The sequence below is a fragment of the Montipora foliosa genome, chromosome 2 (assembly GCF_036669935.1).
Source record: "Montipora foliosa isolate CH-2021 chromosome 2, ASM3666993v2, whole genome shotgun sequence".
Lineage (NCBI taxonomy): Eukaryota > Metazoa > Cnidaria > Anthozoa > Scleractinia > Acroporidae > Montipora > Montipora foliosa.
This window is the reverse complement of record NC_090870.1, coordinates 37,689,746-37,707,942: the sequence shown is the minus strand read 5'-3', so window position 1 is coordinate 37,707,942 and position 18,197 is coordinate 37,689,746. Positions and strand designations below refer to the sequence as shown.

The following is an 18,197-nucleotide window of genomic DNA, read 5'->3' as shown; positions in this document are numbered from 1 at the left end:
AACTGGTGTTGTGCGGGAGGTACGGCGAGTAGTTGCCAGCCTAAATTGAGCAAATGCTTGGCTGGATCTACGATTTCGTGGTTTGGGATGGTTTATCATCCTCAACATATTCAGGCGAAAAAGGCAAAACTAGCATTTTGTTAAAATCTGCTTTGGCATACCCATTCAGAATAGAATCACCCATGGTCTTTTAATGACTTTTTCCTTGAACTGAAGAGAGAGAATCATTCTCAGTGTTCGTTCAGTTGTTTATTAACTATTTCAAAACAACTCGTTTCCGTTTCATGTTATAGTTCGTTACGTTGTTGTTTCTTCAAGGTTGAAATATATTTTTATTTTGATATTACTCTGGTTCAATGCACTAGTACTAATATCACATTAAACTGATTACGCTATGATGGTTGCTGTTCCATGTTCTGGCTTATGTTAAGACTATGCAATTTTGAATCAAAATACGATACTATTTCACAATTATTCTTTTCAATTTTAGTTTACGGTACCTTCTTCGGCCATATTTTTAAAGTCATATTCGTGATGGCAAAGTGTTTGTGTCACAAAACATCATAGTCAAGAGAAATAATTGCGAAAAGCGTGGAGGAAATAGCGTTTCTTTTTCTTCCCCTCAGTTTAGTACGTATGCAGAGCAAATATCAAGCATGAAGGAAGAACGGATTTGTGCCCTGGGGGGTTAGTTAAGTCATAAACAATTTCTACCAAATATACCATAAAAAGAAAATTTGAAAGCTTATTACAAGGTGCGACAACTTGTTATTACAAAGTGCGTCAGTTATTTTTATTACAAAGTGCGACAAGTGTTATTACAAAGTGCGACAGGTGTTACAAAGTGCGATGATTAGTACAAAGTACGACAGAACGGTGTTTCGGGATATCTTTAGTTTATCACGAGTTTAAAACTCGAACACTGATGAAGATATTTTTGCATGACAAACTAGAAATTCTGACCAAAAACGACCTTTATCCAGGCGATTTGTGAACGACGACTAGCGGTAAAATGAAAACAGAGATGACCGTAGTTTTACCTTTATTTCTTAAAACAAAATCTAAAATAAAACGTAACAGATAAGTTGAAACAAGTATGATAGTTTTTAGTAACTGAATGTCGTTTATATGCATCAATATATAATCGATCTAGAAGATATTAGGAAATTATCAACGAAAAAAAATTGCACGATCTTCCTGTTCGTAATTTGTAGTTATTCTCGTCCCCAGACGGTCAGATTTTCTTTTGGTCAGCACCAAGAACTCGGACTCTGGCCACAGCCAAAGTAGAAGTCCGCGAATCACGGACTTCTGGCTCTTCTGCGCATCCTCAGAAATTTGAAACAATAACGGTCGTCAATGGTTGCAACATTATACCATCACCGAAACTTCGCGTAATTTGGCTGTGGTCAGAGTCCGTGTTCTTGGTGTTGACCAAAAGAAAATCGGACTCTGGGGACGAGAATGAACTCTTATGAAGATCTACATTTTTTGATTAGAGTATGCTGCTAAAAAAATATTGCTTGCATTCTAGCCTCGGGAGTTCAAAAGGTAAGAAATATGCGATCTTAACACAAGAAGCAGTCGATCCGATCCGCCGAAGGAAACGGCCGTAAATTCTCTCCTGCAGCTCCAGTCGCCTCGAAATTCCGGGTAGAGCACGGGCGATAGTTAATTTTTCCTTCCGTGGTCTTTGCTTGGCGTCGAATCTTCACAGTGGCCGAATAAAACCGTCGGCAATCTCTGAAAACTGTCCCGTTTTTGAGCCATCGAAAGGCTTTGTTAAAACTTCGCGTTACCCCAACGGTGAAAAGTTAGCTTAGCGACCCGGCCTGAGACTCCAATTACTTCCACTCCGGGTGTGAGACAGTTCTTTGCTCCCATCAAAAATCACTTCCTTGAATTCGCTTCCTTGAAATCCTACAGAAAAAGTCTTTCTTTAGTTTCACAGATGAACAACAACGAGTATTGAGAACTGCCGGGTACGAGGGTATTTACAATGCAAAGGTCATCATATATCGAGCTTGGGCTACTTGTAATCTAGCTGAAAAGATGGGAAGATTATAGAAAGTCGAACATTATTTGGAATTTATCCGCCAAAAATCGTTGTGTGGTCCCGGAGTGGAGTTGATGTGATAGGAAATTTATCTGGGCTTAAGGCTGTGGTGTTTTTATGGCGATTCGGACAGTTGCTTCGTGATGCGAGAGCAATTTGTGGAACGAGATCGCCGCGAGTCACCAGCCTTTCTTCTCTTTATGAGGGGAAACGACAACTAACGACATCGCAAAAATTCGAAAGCCACAAACCCGTCTAAAACGGACACAAGTTTGCCCTCCGATGGCATAGAAAAGACGAGGACAGCCGTATGTAGAAGGTAAGCGAACTTTATTTCTACATCTACAGCTTATTTTAGCATTTATAAGCTCAAAGTATGTTTTCCCATACAAAGTCTATAAATCGTATATACCGAGCTTGGGCTGCCTGTGTGTAGCACAGCATCATTTCGTATTCTCAATGTTTCCGATTTAGAAATGCTGGCGTGTTTACGCCGGCGTTTTGTTTTGTTTGGATCACGCATTATTCGCCCCGTAGCGAGTGAATAACACTCAATTACTCCGAGATAGCGAACCAATGAGATTGCTCGAGACACCACGATCACTGAGTGAGTATATACTAAATAATATTATTTAATATACTCAATAAACTATAATCACACATTCATTGTCGAAATTTAGCCTTACACTAGAAAATTAATCATACAATCATACGCAAAAAGGTTTGCATTGAAAGGACGAAACATTGTTGTCACAATTTTCCCTCCGTCAATGGCCAGGCTCCATGCTATCATTATATATAACCGTTCTTTAAGTTTGCTTTGTGTGTTTCTTAGTCTTTGTAATCTTAATCTCTTTAATTTTTTCAATTCACAAGAGAAAGAAATCCCAATCAGATTCTCGAAGGATGTGGCTCACTTATGACCAGAAAATGATGAACCAATAAATTAACGCTTTTGCTAACCAACAATTTATCAATTTGCTTTGTTGTAACTAAGATTTCTCTTACAAACAAAAGCGCTTAAAAGTAAAATAACGATCCGACCGTTTTCGTGCTTTCTTGTTGTATTCTTACCTTTTTGTCATCGGATTGTTAAGTACTGTTTAATAAACGGGTAGGTGTGTTTTTATCGGGTTTGAACTAAGAGGCAAAGCTCAGTGGTTTTAGACCAGACAAAACCATACCGAGTTTACTAAACGGGGCTTCAAAATCATTTCGCAAACAGCAAATCCCTCTGAGTACGAACAAAGGTTCAAATTGTGAGAAAGAGAATATTAACATACAAGAAAAACAAGCTATTCCATATTAGTATGCTTTACATAAATCATTCTAATGAGGAGTGTTTCCAGTTTTAATGCTCGTGCACGTGACGTTTAATCGGTGACCTAATAGCTATTTTGTTCACGAGTTTTAAATGCTTTTTGAAGCAAATATTGATTTAGGACCGAATATGTGCACAATTTTCATGAACTTGAACAACGACTTAAAAGTGACCATAGGATGGTCGAAACGTCGTCATTTCTTATCGCTTGCTTTTATAATTGAGTAAATGTTTATCTGTGAAATTTCTAAGGTTTCTCTGCGCATCGAAAAAAAATGACTTTTGAAGAAAATTATGAAAATGACGTCCGCAAAGATTGCCCAAAAAACTACCCTACACTGAAGTTCGCAGTCGATATTAGAACGGCTAGTAAGCATTTGCTTTTATCGAGAGAGTTTCTTGATCAACAGCCAAATAACTAATTCCTCTTTACAGAGCATTTGGGTTTTTTTCTCCTTGCCATGTCTACTGTGACTTCGACCTGGTTTAAAGGAATACGAAGAACATTGATAACTATAAGCCGTGGATGAAGACCGCCTTGGCGTACAAGTACTGGCGGTTTGATCTGATGTACCTGAACGCGATGATGAACTAAAGTGGCTGGTATTCCAGGTTGGTAGGTTCGAAGAAGATGGCGTCGAACTATAGACGGCATTTAAAGTTGAAGAAGAATAAGGACTTGAAGCTACTGGTGATGGCGCACTGAATAAGAGGAAGCCACTCTTGATGCCCGTATTAGCTGACACTGGGTAAGAGGTGTTCGAATAACCAGCATTTACTGACTTTGCTGACGTCCCCGGACCATACGAGCTGGCTGTTACTGGATTGCTTGAAATTTTAGTTCTGAAAGAAGTATGCGGCTGTAGTGCGCCTTGGACTTAAAGCAAAGTAGTTTGCTTGTCGAAGAGCAGAATACTCAACGATGTACTCTGGGTAAAACTGATCTGTGTCAAAGATAACAAAAATACTTGGTGACCGTCTGTTATTTACACAGGAATCATAAAGGTCGCTGGCGGGATTACTTGGATCCTTCGGAGGGGGTCTGTGATAAGTGGACTGGCCCTTCACATAAGATCCAACGAGAACTTTGGCAAACGAACATGAATTGAGAGAAGTTGTCGTCTTCTGAGGCGTACGAGTCGCTATAAGAAGAATTCAACGCGAAATAGCTGCCCTTTCCGTATCTGGTTGCGTTCTTTCCGTGCATACGCCAGTCGAAATTCTGCTTGCAGATAGCTTCCACAGCATTTGGGCTTGTTCCATGAAACAGTCTCTTCTCGTTAATCGATGCTTTCCCTTCTGCTGACATGTTTTCCTTCTTCCTAAGGAGTAAAGGACAGACCAAAAAACGATAAGTAAGTTTTCAGTGCCTTTACATAGATTTTGAAGAAACTGCCACAGACTGTAAGCTGAATTGATATCGACCGGTAGTAAAAAATCCAGGGACGTAGAAGCAAAGTTGTACAAGAGGCAAACTAGAGCAGCAATAGGAAGCCGTTCATTAAGTGTTCATTATTTTACGGTGTAAAAGGTTAATGTTGAGGTCCGAGTCTAACTTTCTACGCATACCATGACTTTACGAGATACGCAATGTACCACCACACGACCGTTCGGTCACGAAGTCCCTATTTATATAGATTTAGCTAAGTCTAAAAGTAGAGCTCCCGGTTATTTATTCTTACAATAAGTTAACCTGCCTTGAGCCTGCAATCTAATCAAAACCCAATAACGGTCAACTTTTAAAAAAAGAATAAAGGGGGTAGTTTCTAAAGAAACTGTGGTGCTGCGTCGGTGGGGAAGTAGTACACAAAAAATTGGTTTTATCAACGGAGTTGATAATGTAAATTGACCACCGTACAGGGATTCTAAAATCTGACGTTTCGAGCGTTAGCCCTTAGTCAGAGCGAATCGAGGAATTATTGGTTGTGTGTAGTTTGTATAGTATAGTAGGAAATACGCTATTGTTGGTAACATGGCAACGTGAAAATCAGGAATACATTAGTTAAATGAAAAGCGTTCGTTAATACCGTGGGGATTAAGGGTGCCGATTTGGAAGATGAATTTTTGTTTCAGATTTTTCCGGCTTTCCGTCGTACCTAGATGTAGGGTAAGGCTGCAGATAGCCATGTGTTGTTTGGAGTGGTTAGGGAGATTAAAATGACGGGCGACTGGCTTAGATGCATCCATGTCATTCTTCTCAACATCACGAAGGTGTTCGCGGAATCAGTCGCCTGGTCGTCTACATGTCTTGCCAATGTATAATTTATTACATAACGTTCAGGTTATGCAATACATAACATTTGCGGTGGTACATGTGAAACGATAGGTGATCTTAACAGATCGCTTAGGTCCCGATATTTTGCTAGTGTTAAAGAGTGAAAGGACAAGTTTTGCATCGTGAGCGCGAGCGTTTGAAATTGCCGGGTTGCTAGTTAGTTTTGAGTGCGCTTTTAACTAAAAAGTTGCCTACGTTTTTGTCGCATTTGAATGAAATTAGTGGAGGATGCAAAAAGATTCTACCAGTCTCGAGATCATTTTGGAGTAATTTACTTTTGACTGCGTGATTATGAGGATGGAATTGAGAGTAAATGGAATTCTGTCATTCTTATCTTTTTGTGACGTTTGTAGTGCTGACTGTCGATCAAATTGTTGGGCACGATGATGGCCCGCTTTGACCACAGAGACAGAATAGCCACGTTTTTCGAAAAACTGGCACATGTTCTCTGATTTGCTGGAAAAATCGGAGTCATCACAACGTATACGTTGAAGTCTAAGAAATTGAGAATAAGGAATGGCGTTCTCGACATGTGATGGATGTGACGATGAATACAGCAAATAACTGAGAATCTGTAGGTTTGTAGTGCACACTGGTACAAAATGATGCAAAACTTCTCCTTTCTTTCTTAAGAATAGCAAAATATCGGGACCTAAGCGATCTGTTAAGATCACCGATCGTTTCACATGTACCGCCGCAAATGTCATATATTGCATAACCTGTACGTTATGTAATAAATTATACATTGGCGAGATATTTAGACGACTAGGCGACTGATTCCGCGAACACCTTCGCGATGTTGAGAAGAATGACATGGATGCATCTAAGCCAGTCGCTCGTAATTTTAATCTCCCTAACCACTCCAAACAATACATGGCTATCTGCGGCCTTTCCCTACATCTAGGTACGACGGAAAGCCGCAAGAATCTGGAACAAAAATTCATCTTCCAAATCTGCACCCTTAATCCCCCACGATATAAACGAACGCTTTTCATTTAACTAATGTATTCCTATTTTTCACGTTGCCATGTTACCAACAATAGCGTAGCTCCTAGTCTACTATATAAACTACACACAACCAATAATTCCTCGATTCGCTCTGACGAAGGGCTAACGCTCTAAACGTGAGCCCGCGACATGATCACGTGATACTAATCAGCGGATACCTTGTTTTGACAAGTATCAATTGACCATGGCATGGATATCCAATTTCAAAGATGTACGCTGTAAACTACAATCCTAGACAAAACTGTTGGGAAGGTTAGCACTTTTGAAGTCTTCATTACTTCTCTCCCCTCCCCCCTCCTTCAATGTTGTGCAAAACTGAATGGTTTCAGTGGGAAATTGTTGAGTTACCTTCCAACATTGAATAGGGGGAGGGGGGCTATGTAAGAGAAAGTCAAACTATTTCTTTTGACCTTTAACAGAAGCGGGTTGAATACAGCTCTGGTGTGGTTCATTTACATAACCTTCCCAAATACTTTTGTCTATGATTGTAGCTGGAGTATGGCCGCCCAGATAAGCTGCAAACTTGAGCCCGCAATATGGTCACGTGATACTGGTCACATTGGCATACACGGAGGGGTGAGCAGTCGTGCGGTCGTACGGTGACCAAAACCAAATTTTCTTCCATATTTTCTTACCCATGGTGCTCCGCTATAATTTATCTGAACGACATGATATACGAAATGAATCATATACTGAACTGCGGATATGAAATCAAGGAAAGCTATGATCCTCGCAGTTATGGACGCAATTTAACAATTGCGCAGAGAACCTTGAAAAATTCAAGACTTAATGGGGTTTGAACCCGTGACCTCGCGACAACGACGAAAATTCTATTCTTAGGTTCTTTAGGGGCTACTTCTGAGCAGAAAAGAAACTTAAATACAAGGAGTATTTTGTTTTCCTTTAAGATAAACCGCTTGCACCAATTCTAGTAAACATCTCTCCCCTCTAAATTAAATACCCAAATTTCACCAAAAATTCTAAGGAAGGTATTTTTCTAAACAGGTAGCTACTGAAGTCGGCGAATCAGCAACAATAAATCTTCTTTACAAAATTAAAAACTTAGATGAGGGAAGAGAGGGCATACACCGACCCCAGTCATGTAACTTTGATAGTTGTGCCAAAATGATCCAACTTAGACCTAGAAAATCCAGATCCATTGCCTTAAGAAAACAACATGGGAAAATCACCTCTGATACTTCTCCCACATAAACGGGTTTTGAACACGTTCAATCCTTAAAATCTCCACAATTTTTTGGATTGACTTCGTGAACAGTTTCTTCACGTCTTCAAATTCATCCGATAAAGGGGACAGTTGAACACGTTCATATGGTATCTCGGAGGACATTGAAGACCAATGAGCGGGAAGCTGTTTAGCAGGTAACATGGTTTTAGACCTATCAAAGAAAAAATATAACCTTTTTTAGAAACGCCTTCCTTTCCATCATTCACGATAAGCTCAAATGAGGATCGATATACAAGTAGCCGGAATTTCCCTCGATCTTTCTCAGTTGAAAATTAAAAAGAGGAAAGGACCTCTTCCAAGTTTGTTCTGAACGGTAAGTGAATGGCTTATTGGATGTGAATTATTTCTATTTATAGACGAACAATTTTGGGCACGTTTAGTTATTATAGTTCCACGCAGCAATGCTGTCTCAAATTTCAACAGGAGGTGACTTCGTGCCTCTGAGGCCCCGTCCACATGTATCCGGAAATTGTGAAAACGCCAATTTTTTTTTACGAATACGGCTTGCGTTCACAAGTATCCAGCGTATTTTCCGGCCGTATCCGGAAATTTTTGAAAACGCTCTCCAGAGTGGAGTTTTTTTTATCCGATACGAATACGTATACGTGTGGACGGTCGTATCCGGAAATTTGCGAATACGCTTACGTCATTCTCTTGGATCCAGTCTTCACGGCGAGCATTAAACAAAGATGGCGTACAGCAACGTTGTGTCTTCTTTGTTAATTGCTCTGATTTCTAGTTTGATATCATGCGTTCAGATAAGTGCAGCTGTGATAAATTTACACAACCAATACTTTAGAGATCGACAGGATGTTTTGAGATTGTTGACCGTCAGCAGTAGTTCATCTTCATCATCGGTCCATTTATATGTATCAGCATACTTTTTCTTTACTTTTTCAGAAGATTTAGACATTTTTTCGAGTGATAAACTACAAGCTTCGACTGGTTACACCTTGCAGTAGCTATGGCGCGGAAGAAATGACGCCAAATCGCAATTATGCGCATGCTCATTTCAGGATTCTCTCCGACAAAAGAACTGGGCACTAGAGCAAATCAGAAAATTTCCGGATACAATCGGATACGTGTGGACGGCTGTAAACGATTCGAATACGCTGCGTGTGGACGCGTAAATTTTCGTATCCGCAAAACAATATTTGCGGCAAAAAAAATTTCCGGATACGTGTGGACATGGCCTGAGAACTTAATGAATCAACAACTAAAAGTTTCCCGCCACACCAGCAATGCGCAAACTATGACAAACGCACCATGAGTGTGGACATCTGTGTTTTGGGGTGTAATTGAAACAGAAAGAAATGTTGATACAGATTTTGGATAAGTACCTTACTTGATGTTCAAAATGTCTAGTTATCGTTTGTGGCCCTCTGATTGTTACAGAGATGCTAATGGCTGTTTCCGAAATTTAAATGATATTTTTGCTTAGTCGTCGAGATTTAAAAAAAAATAATGTGGGCGACCCATGAATCATCGATTTCGGTTCGACAAGAGAGCCGTCGTTTATGTTTATATTTATGATTTATACACCGCACATATAAAAAAAGTCTAATGGTAGTTTAGAATTCTTTGTCTAGGGTGAGATCGGACGGATATCACAAGTATTATTTATTTATTTATTGCAATATGAGATCCGCTGTTTTCTTTTTAAAGCTGTCTTGACAATACCATATTTATACTGCCATGTTCCTTTTTCACCACTGTCGCGGCACGCGAACTGTTCACTTCCGGTTTCCGTCTGTTGCTGCTGGCGGAGTGGTGGCCAGTGCATCTAAAAACTACTCGCCACAATGCCATTCGCGGAGCAACCTTCGATTTACGCGCGCGTATTGAAATAATCAATAACCCCGCTCGCGTGTTCAAATGATCAATAATCCCGAGATAAAATGTTCTGCCACCGACGCAGGTTACAACCAAACTGCGTGGCATAGCGCATTTGTTTGGATCCTGCCTCTATAGGGATATTGCTTTATTTATTATTGACTGATATTTTTTCTTTTTTTAAGAAAATTGCAGGGAACTATGCTCGTACAGGGAGAATTCTGAAATCACCCCAAACAATGACATGGCAAACCTTTGACACTTGTAATACAGCTGAACCGTACCTCTTCATCGTTTGGATATCATCACTGGATACAAATTTTTCACGTCGTCTTACGTTTCTTGTGGTACCATATTTCACGTTTGTTTGCTTCATGTCGTATTCTGGATAAAACTTCATTCTGTAATTTTGGCCAGCAACCCGAAATCTGAATCCATCTTGTTTGTTTAAAAAGGCCCCCTCTAAAGCTTGCTGTAGATCCCTCCCCTACAGTCATACAAAGGCATTCAGTGTTTACATTGGTAGTCTTCGACACTCCTTGACTTTTCCAATACTTGTGTATATTTGAAGTGCAGTTTATAGACGAAAGGGAGAGGTGATCCTCACACTTAAATGGACAAAATAAGCAATTTTATGACTATTAAAAGACAATTACTTAAATTGGCTAGTTAAATGCGAGGATCTTCTGTTTTTCCAATACTGTCACGATGTTAAGGCTACCTGGAAAATGAATTACTGCTGCCACAAATTTGAATTGTCCTGCTTTTAGGTAACTCTTTAAAGCGCTAACTAAGAACTCACTATTGAATAGGATCGTTACCTCCAGTTTAGAATTTTAAGATTTGCACTGTGATTAGACCTCGAGTATTTGCGAAAGCCATTTGATCAACTTGTCTCTCAAGCCGTCATTTTATCTATCCCTAATGGAAGATGCAACTCACCGCCTGGTCTACACCGTACTTTCTCCAAATATGATGCTCGTCTTTCCAATACCATATCCACTGTGTGGTTGTGATTTTGCCTAGGTTAAATACACAAGAAAGAGTGAAAAGACGCCTCAGAGTTGCCACTATATCCAAACTACTCCTTATAAACAAGGTCTTGTTATCTAGCAGAATACTGAAAAACGAAATTTATTTGAGTGAGCGTGAAGTGGGCGAACGAGGTAGCTCTCTAATCGGGAGGAATGACATATCAGTTTTTTTCTTCGAAACGCAAGGGATTACGGTCAAAGGCGCAGGGAATTGTGGTTTTGCGCGAATGGAGAAATTAAGATGCGGAGTATGAGAAGATTGGAGGCTGCTCTGTTTTTCATATTCTCAAACTATAGATAGTTTTACTGTTACGCAACAAAAAGTAAATTCGAAATCGTTCAATAAACAAGGTCAAGAACTTGAAATGTTGTAGGAAACACATCTTTTAACCTCTTCGCCAATTCTCAGGTTTGTGCGGTACATTGTTTCTGAGTTATTTGTCGAAGCGTTTCACGCACCTTTATAGAGTTTTCTAGAAGACGCCATGTGGTCCAACAATAACATGGCGGCCAGTAATCAACTGGTTACTTGAAACCGGAGATAAGCGCCGGCCTGATGAGCCTTCTGGCTCGTAAGCGGAGACTTTACTTTTTTTACCAGTAATCAACAAAAACATCTGGAGTTCACTTCGCGATGAAAGCGCTTACTTTTCGCTCATGAGATAAAATACATGTGCATGAACACATCCCCTAACGTACCTGAAAGTCTAAAACTGAAGAGGTTCATACGGGTATACTTCTTTTTTTCTAAACAAAATAGCCTGTTATTACGGTATCACGCATGGTAAAACTTCGGAAATTCAATATGCTGTATTTTCAATACGAAAGACGTCACAGAACTAGAAACTTGAAAATAGATTTATTTCTACGTCATCTTCAACCACTTTAGATATAACTTCAGAAGAGTTCACGACTTTGATTTTAGAATTTGACTATTTTCCTTTCGTCAAAGTGAACATTGAAAGCATCCTTAGCTGACTTGCTTTGAAAAGTACCAGTACCAGTCTAGAAGCCATAATTAGGAGTGGAAGCCATAATTAGGAGTGTACAACCTCGTTGTGTTGTGGAACGGCGCTTTTCCATACCCAGTTATTGTTAGGTTAACTTGCCGCAAAACTAGATATTTTCAGCCAATGACAAGTCTCAGTGCATGAGAAATTAAAAACCATGGGATTAAGAATGGTTACTCGTAGAGCCCAAATGCTATTTAAGGCTTGTCTCGGCTTCATCGGTAAAAATGCCGTTACATAGACCTTGTATTGGAGTTGTAGGCTCCTGTTTGTGGGGTTCTGTCCAACCTTAATTATGTCGTAGTACATTGAACTAATCATACCAACAGTATCGTCCTTTGCCGCATTGTCTACAGCATTGCCTGTGTATATTGTTCTTCCACCAAAGTGAAGAGTGGTATCGTAGTCAGCTACCTTGCTTTCAAAAGTGTCAGTTCCCATCTTGCGATCGACCGTGGCATACCAGTACCAGTCTAGAAGCCATAATTAGGAGTGGAAGCCATAATTAGGAGTGTACAACCTCGTTGTGTTGTGGAACGGCGCTTTTCCATACCCAGTTATTGTTAGGTTAACTTGCCGCAAAACTAGATATTTTCAGCCAATCACAAGTCTCAGTGCATGAGAAATTAAAACCCATGGGATTAAGAATGGTTACTCGTAGAGCCCAGATGCTATTTCAGGCTCGTCTCCGCTTCATTTGTAAAAAATGCCGTTACATAGACCTTGTATTGGAGTTGTAGGCTCCTGTCTATAGGCTTCTGTCGAAACTTAATTATGTAATACTACATTGAACTAATCATACCATCAGTATCGTCCTTTGCCGCATTGTCTACAGCATTGCCTGTGTATATTGTCCTTCCACCAAAGTGAACAGTGGTATCGTAGTCAGCTACCTTGCTTTCAAAAGTGTCAGTTCCCATCTTGCGATCGACCGTGGCATATGATCCTCTGATAGCATGTTCTTTGCCATCGATTTCAAAGAAAAAACAACATTTCACAATTTTTGTCGCAATTTGTTGCTCTTATTCGAGTTCAAAATAGAGGATGGTAAGAAACGATCCAAAATGTAAAAATGCAGATTAAGATATTGATCGCTTTGTGCACGTGGCGTTCAGTCTACAAGTCGATGTTCTTGTCGTCAGGAAGCCATAATTAGGATTGTACAACCTCGTTGTGTTGTGGAACGGCGCTTTTGCACACCCAGTTATTGTTAGATTAACTTGCCGCAAAACTAGATATTTTCAGCCAATCACAAGTCTCAGTGCATGAGAAATTAAAAACCATGGGATTAAGAATGGTTACTCGTAGAGCCCAAATGCTATTTAAGGCTTGTCTCGGCTTCATCGGTAAAAATGCCGTTACATAGACCTTGTATTGGAGTTGTAGGCTCCTGTTTGTGGGGTTCTGTCCAACCTTAATTATGTCATAGTACATTGAACTAATCATACCAACAGTATCGTCCTTTGCCGCATGCTCTAGAGCGTTGCCTGTGTTTATTGTCCTTCCACCAAAGTGAACAGTGGTATCGTAGTCAGCTACCTTGCTTTCAAAAGTGTCAGTTCCCATCTTGCGATCGACCGTGGCATATGATCCTCTGATAGCATGTTCTTTGCCATCGATTTCAAGAAAAAACAACATTTTACAATTTTTGTCGTAATTTGTTGCTCTTATTCGAGTTCAAAATAGAGGATGGTAAGAAACGATCCAAACTGTAAAAATGCAGATTAAGATATTGATCGCTTTGTGCACGTGGTGTTCAGTCTACAAGTCGATGTTCTTGTTGTCAGGAAGCCATAATTAGGAGTGTACAACCTCGTTGTGTTGTGGAACGGCGCTTTTGCACACCCAGTTATTGTTAGATTAACTTGCCGCAAAACTAGATATTTTCAGCCAATCACAAGTCTCAGTGCATGAGAAATTAAAAACCATGGGATTGAGAATGGTTACTCGTAGAGCCCAAATGCTATTTAGGGCTTGCCTCGGCTTCATCTCTAAAAATGCCGTCACATAGACCTTGTATTGGAACTGTAGGCTCCTGTTTATGGGCTTCTGTCGAACATTAATTATGTCATAGTACATTGAACTAATCATACCATCAGTATCGTCCTTTGCCGCATGGTCTACAGCATTGCCTGTGTATATTGTCCTTGCACCAAAGTGAACAGTGGTATCGTAGTCAGCTACCTTGCTTTGAAAAGTGTCAGTTCCCATCTTGCGATCGACCGTGGCATATGATACTTTCATAGCATGTTCTTTGCCATCGATTTCAAAGAAAAAAAAAATTACAATTTTTGTCGCAATTTGTCGCTCTTGTTCGAGTTCAAAATAGCGGATGGTAAGAAATGATCCAAAACGTAAAAAAATGCAGAGCAGGATATTGACCTTAATGATATGTATCCTCAACAAAGAATAAAAAACTGCATGAAATTGAGCAATGCTATAAAAGGGGCTGTAGTTTCTTGTTCATTTCATTCCATTAAGGTTTTGGTCAATTTCTCAGTTAGTACGCGCTCTGTGATTGGTCAATTTTTCGGGCCGTGTCATACGGCCGGCTAAACTTAAACCTCGACAACTTCAACTAGTAGTTTTCTTTTCCACGCCGCGACGATGACCCTATTATTTTATCCTATCACGCGTTTCATGGTACGATACTCACACGCTCCACCAACTCTGCTCCGACCTTGAACTCGGTTAGTAAAAGGTATATATAGTGTACGCACGCGAAATCATCAATCAAATTAATTAATGAGTAACAGGCTCACTCTTTTACACTGGTATCACTGACAAACCTGTTTTCACCTGTTAGTGTCACTTGCGCTGCACTTAGCAAAGAAGGTGAGACTTTTTCAAAATCAATAGGATAGTGTTTGAAGATCCTAATGATATGTATCCTCAACAAAGAATTGAAAACGCCAACAATATCTGCCAATCACATTGCTGCGATTTCGATCCGTCCTGAAATCGAGTACTGCTATAAAAATGGGAGGAGCTCTTGACGAATTTAACACCATTCAATATGAGGTCAGTCCACTGAAATTGGGTTACTGGAAATAAGCCGAACTTAAACTGAAAACACTTACTAATTAAAATACCTATTACGCCTGTTTTTATTTACTCACAAAATTTATCAGAGCTGCTGTTGTAATAAAGTGGCGTTCAAAGGTCAAAAGTGAGGAACACGACAACATTGCAGTCATTTTCCTAAAATATGCTCGTTAATTTCCGGGGTCAAATCATAAGTAGTTCACAAATGACTCAATCGACTGAGAATTTGCTGTTTTAATGAAGTTATTTAGTTCCCTCCAAGAGCTGCTAAAGGCAAAAGCAACACAAAAGAAATCTACAGTGAAAATGCGTGCCTTTTGTGCGTCACGGTTATTTAACCTCTTTTATAGGGTTTCAGGGATTCTCGGAACCCGTTGACCTTAAGTCACTATGTCTCATTTTACAACAATTAAGCTTCTGTCTACCATAGTTTTACCCCATGGGGGCGGGAGGTACTCCCAGAAAAAAGAAACGTTCTTATCGCCAAATGATGCAGAAGTAGCTTCTTCTAAAAAACGTACCCAATTCAAGACTTCAGTGAACAAACCATACTCTATTTAAGACCAAAACGGCTAAAAAATCATACACTTTGGGCTACCAATGTAGCATACAGGGGAGGACTCCCCTCCCCAACCCCGTCAGGAGTTTTACCTGACTGCATTTTTAAGTCGACCTGTGCTGAAATGGGACGTTGTGAGATCCCAAAACGTTGGCAGATATTGGGAGCAGTACCAGTCCAGAAGAAAGACAGCAAGGCAGCTTTTGAAGTCTTGCTCAAAACTGTATGGGCCAACCCGCATACAGTAAACATATAGATGGGATATTCAGTAGTTTTCCTTGTATTGTATTCAGGCATTAAGCAAGAAATATTCCTTGTATTGTAAATAAAACCTTCAGATATGAAGCTAAAAATAACTAGGTAGTATAGGATTATTCTATTTGGGAAAGTGTTGCGCGTATTGTAAGTTACTTTAGTTGCTCATTGTTGTAAATAAAGCGGTTTGTATTATGGCAAGTAGGTACTTCATGTAATTATGACTTGAACACTTAACAAGCAGGGCAATTGGTCGATATTTCCACTCGTAAGTGAACTTCTCTCTCTCTAGTATTTCAAAAAGACACTTTATTATATGGGGCGCATCTATCGCAATTCTTCGCATTTGATAGAACTTCAGTAGTATAGGAGTTGGGGGTACGAGCACATTTTTGCAAAAATGTGCTCTTACTCCCAACTCATACTACTTTCCATTTAATGGCTACCAATTTTTGATCTAGTATTTTTGTTCTACTATTTTTGGAAATCTATATGTTTTTAAAATAATATTTCATATGATAGTATAATGATAATAGTATAATGAGTTGTAAAGAATTTCATGAAGAACCTTCACATTTTGAAGAAATATTTTGTCCATTTTGTAATAAGCAAATCTCGAAATATACGAAAGAAATTGAGCAATGCTGCAGTCAACCTGATGTAGTGAATGCCAATAATATGCTAGTTTGTAAAAAATGTGGGACAGTTAATGGCTATAAACCACTTATAGAATTTGTAGATTTTCACTCAAATAAGCATAGATTCCATCGTAAAAGTGTTTACCAAAGAAAATATTATATTGAAAACATAATCAACAACATTGCTGTCAAAAATAATTTTCAAATAACAGTGAAAAACAAAGACAAAATAATGAGAATTTCTGATGAAATTGGTAAGGTCGTAAAATCTGTGAATATAGACAGAAAGCGTATAATTAACATAAATTTCATTTTGAAACAAATATTTAAAATGCTTGATCTTCCTTTTGAAAAGGTCAAGATGAGTAAATCCAAAAAGACACTTCAATCATATGAACAATATTGGAAGGACATAAAGACACTGATAATCGATGAAATAAACACAATAGTTAAGGAATGAATTTGCCATTGCATTTAGCGTATAACTTATCAACACTAGGACAAACATCAGTCACAAAATCATCTACATTTTTTAATTCTGTGTGAAACGATGGTTGAAAATCACCGCTTCTCAACATGTCTTTTATTGAATTCAATAGATGTTGATAACTTTGGTATGCGTATGTGCAATTTTGTATTTTAAGATCCAGTGATTGGAAATCCATGTAAGACTTGATTAACAAAGCACAAGTGCTTATTGCTACTAGGGCTATACCGCCAGTTACAACAGCACTAATAATTCCACCAGTACCAGTTATGACAGAAATAGAATTTCCCATCAGTTTTAATTTTTTATACCGTTTCACAGCCTGCTTGTAAGCCCAGCATTTCCTATGATACGCTTTATAGTAGCTTTTTAGTTCATCAACCTGATCTTCAGTCAGTGAATCTGAAATATGATTCCAGTCAAATATTTTTTTTCGTTTGTCAGTCATAATTATAGTTTAGATTGTTAATCGTCTGCATAGACAATACAGTATATCACTGACTTGACCACAAAAAGGTGATCTTTTAATCAGTTTAGTTGTGTATTTTTCTGAAATAGCATAAGTGTAACCTCTACCGAGCTTATGGTGGACATAAAACCTCCCGGAAGCATCATGTAATACACTATGTGAATTTAATATATCAATCCAACCGAAGATCTTTTCAAGTAACCATGTTAGACAGCCACTACCTGATCCAAGAAGACCTATTTCACCATTATTGAGTTCAAGAATCTTATTTATTTACATCTCTTTCGAGATGATAAAAATACAGGTATCTGTAAACAAGTGCTGATTTTAATATTTTATCGTCAATGTTTGGATGTTTTTCCTTTGTTTTTTCAAAATTGTATTTAACATATTCAAGCAATAAATTGATATACATATACAATTACGTTATATTATACCTTTGCATAAGAATAGTGTGATGGTCTAGTATTGTTCTTTTATCCAAAATAAAATCCAGATAAACACAGAAAAAGGCTATGTTGCCATTAAGAGGAGCAATATCACTAGAAGCATTCAAACCACCAAAAACAGTTGTATTTCCACCAACACGGTTGTCAGATGTAAAATCACCAATATGCTTTTTGTTCCAGTATATCTTGCTTTTCTCTGTCTTAGGTGACGATTTATTGTCCCAGTGAACTGATAAGCAATGCCATTTATTTAACTCACCAAGATCATTTTCACTGTAATCCCCAAGATTCAAAAAACTTTGTAAACTGGAAGCAGGTCCTACATAAACACATTTATCAGGATCAGCAGCTCCTGAAACAACCAGATTTGATCCGCTATGAGCTATGAATTTATCATAACCACCATTATCGTGACCAAAAAGACCATTGTTCCAGTAACTTTGTGGTGAACCTCTTGAAGTCATTCTGTAAACGATGAATACATTGACTGCGTCATTATTCAAATCAACTTG

At 38.9% G+C, this 18,197-nt stretch overlaps 1 pseudogene; it reads right to left on the bottom strand.

Moving 5' to 3' along the window:
• Nucleotides 1–1,025: 1,025 nt before the first annotated feature.
• The window catches only part of LOC137993012 (uncharacterized), a 35,945-nt pseudogene continuing 18,773 nt past the window's right edge, over nt 1,026–18,197 (bottom strand).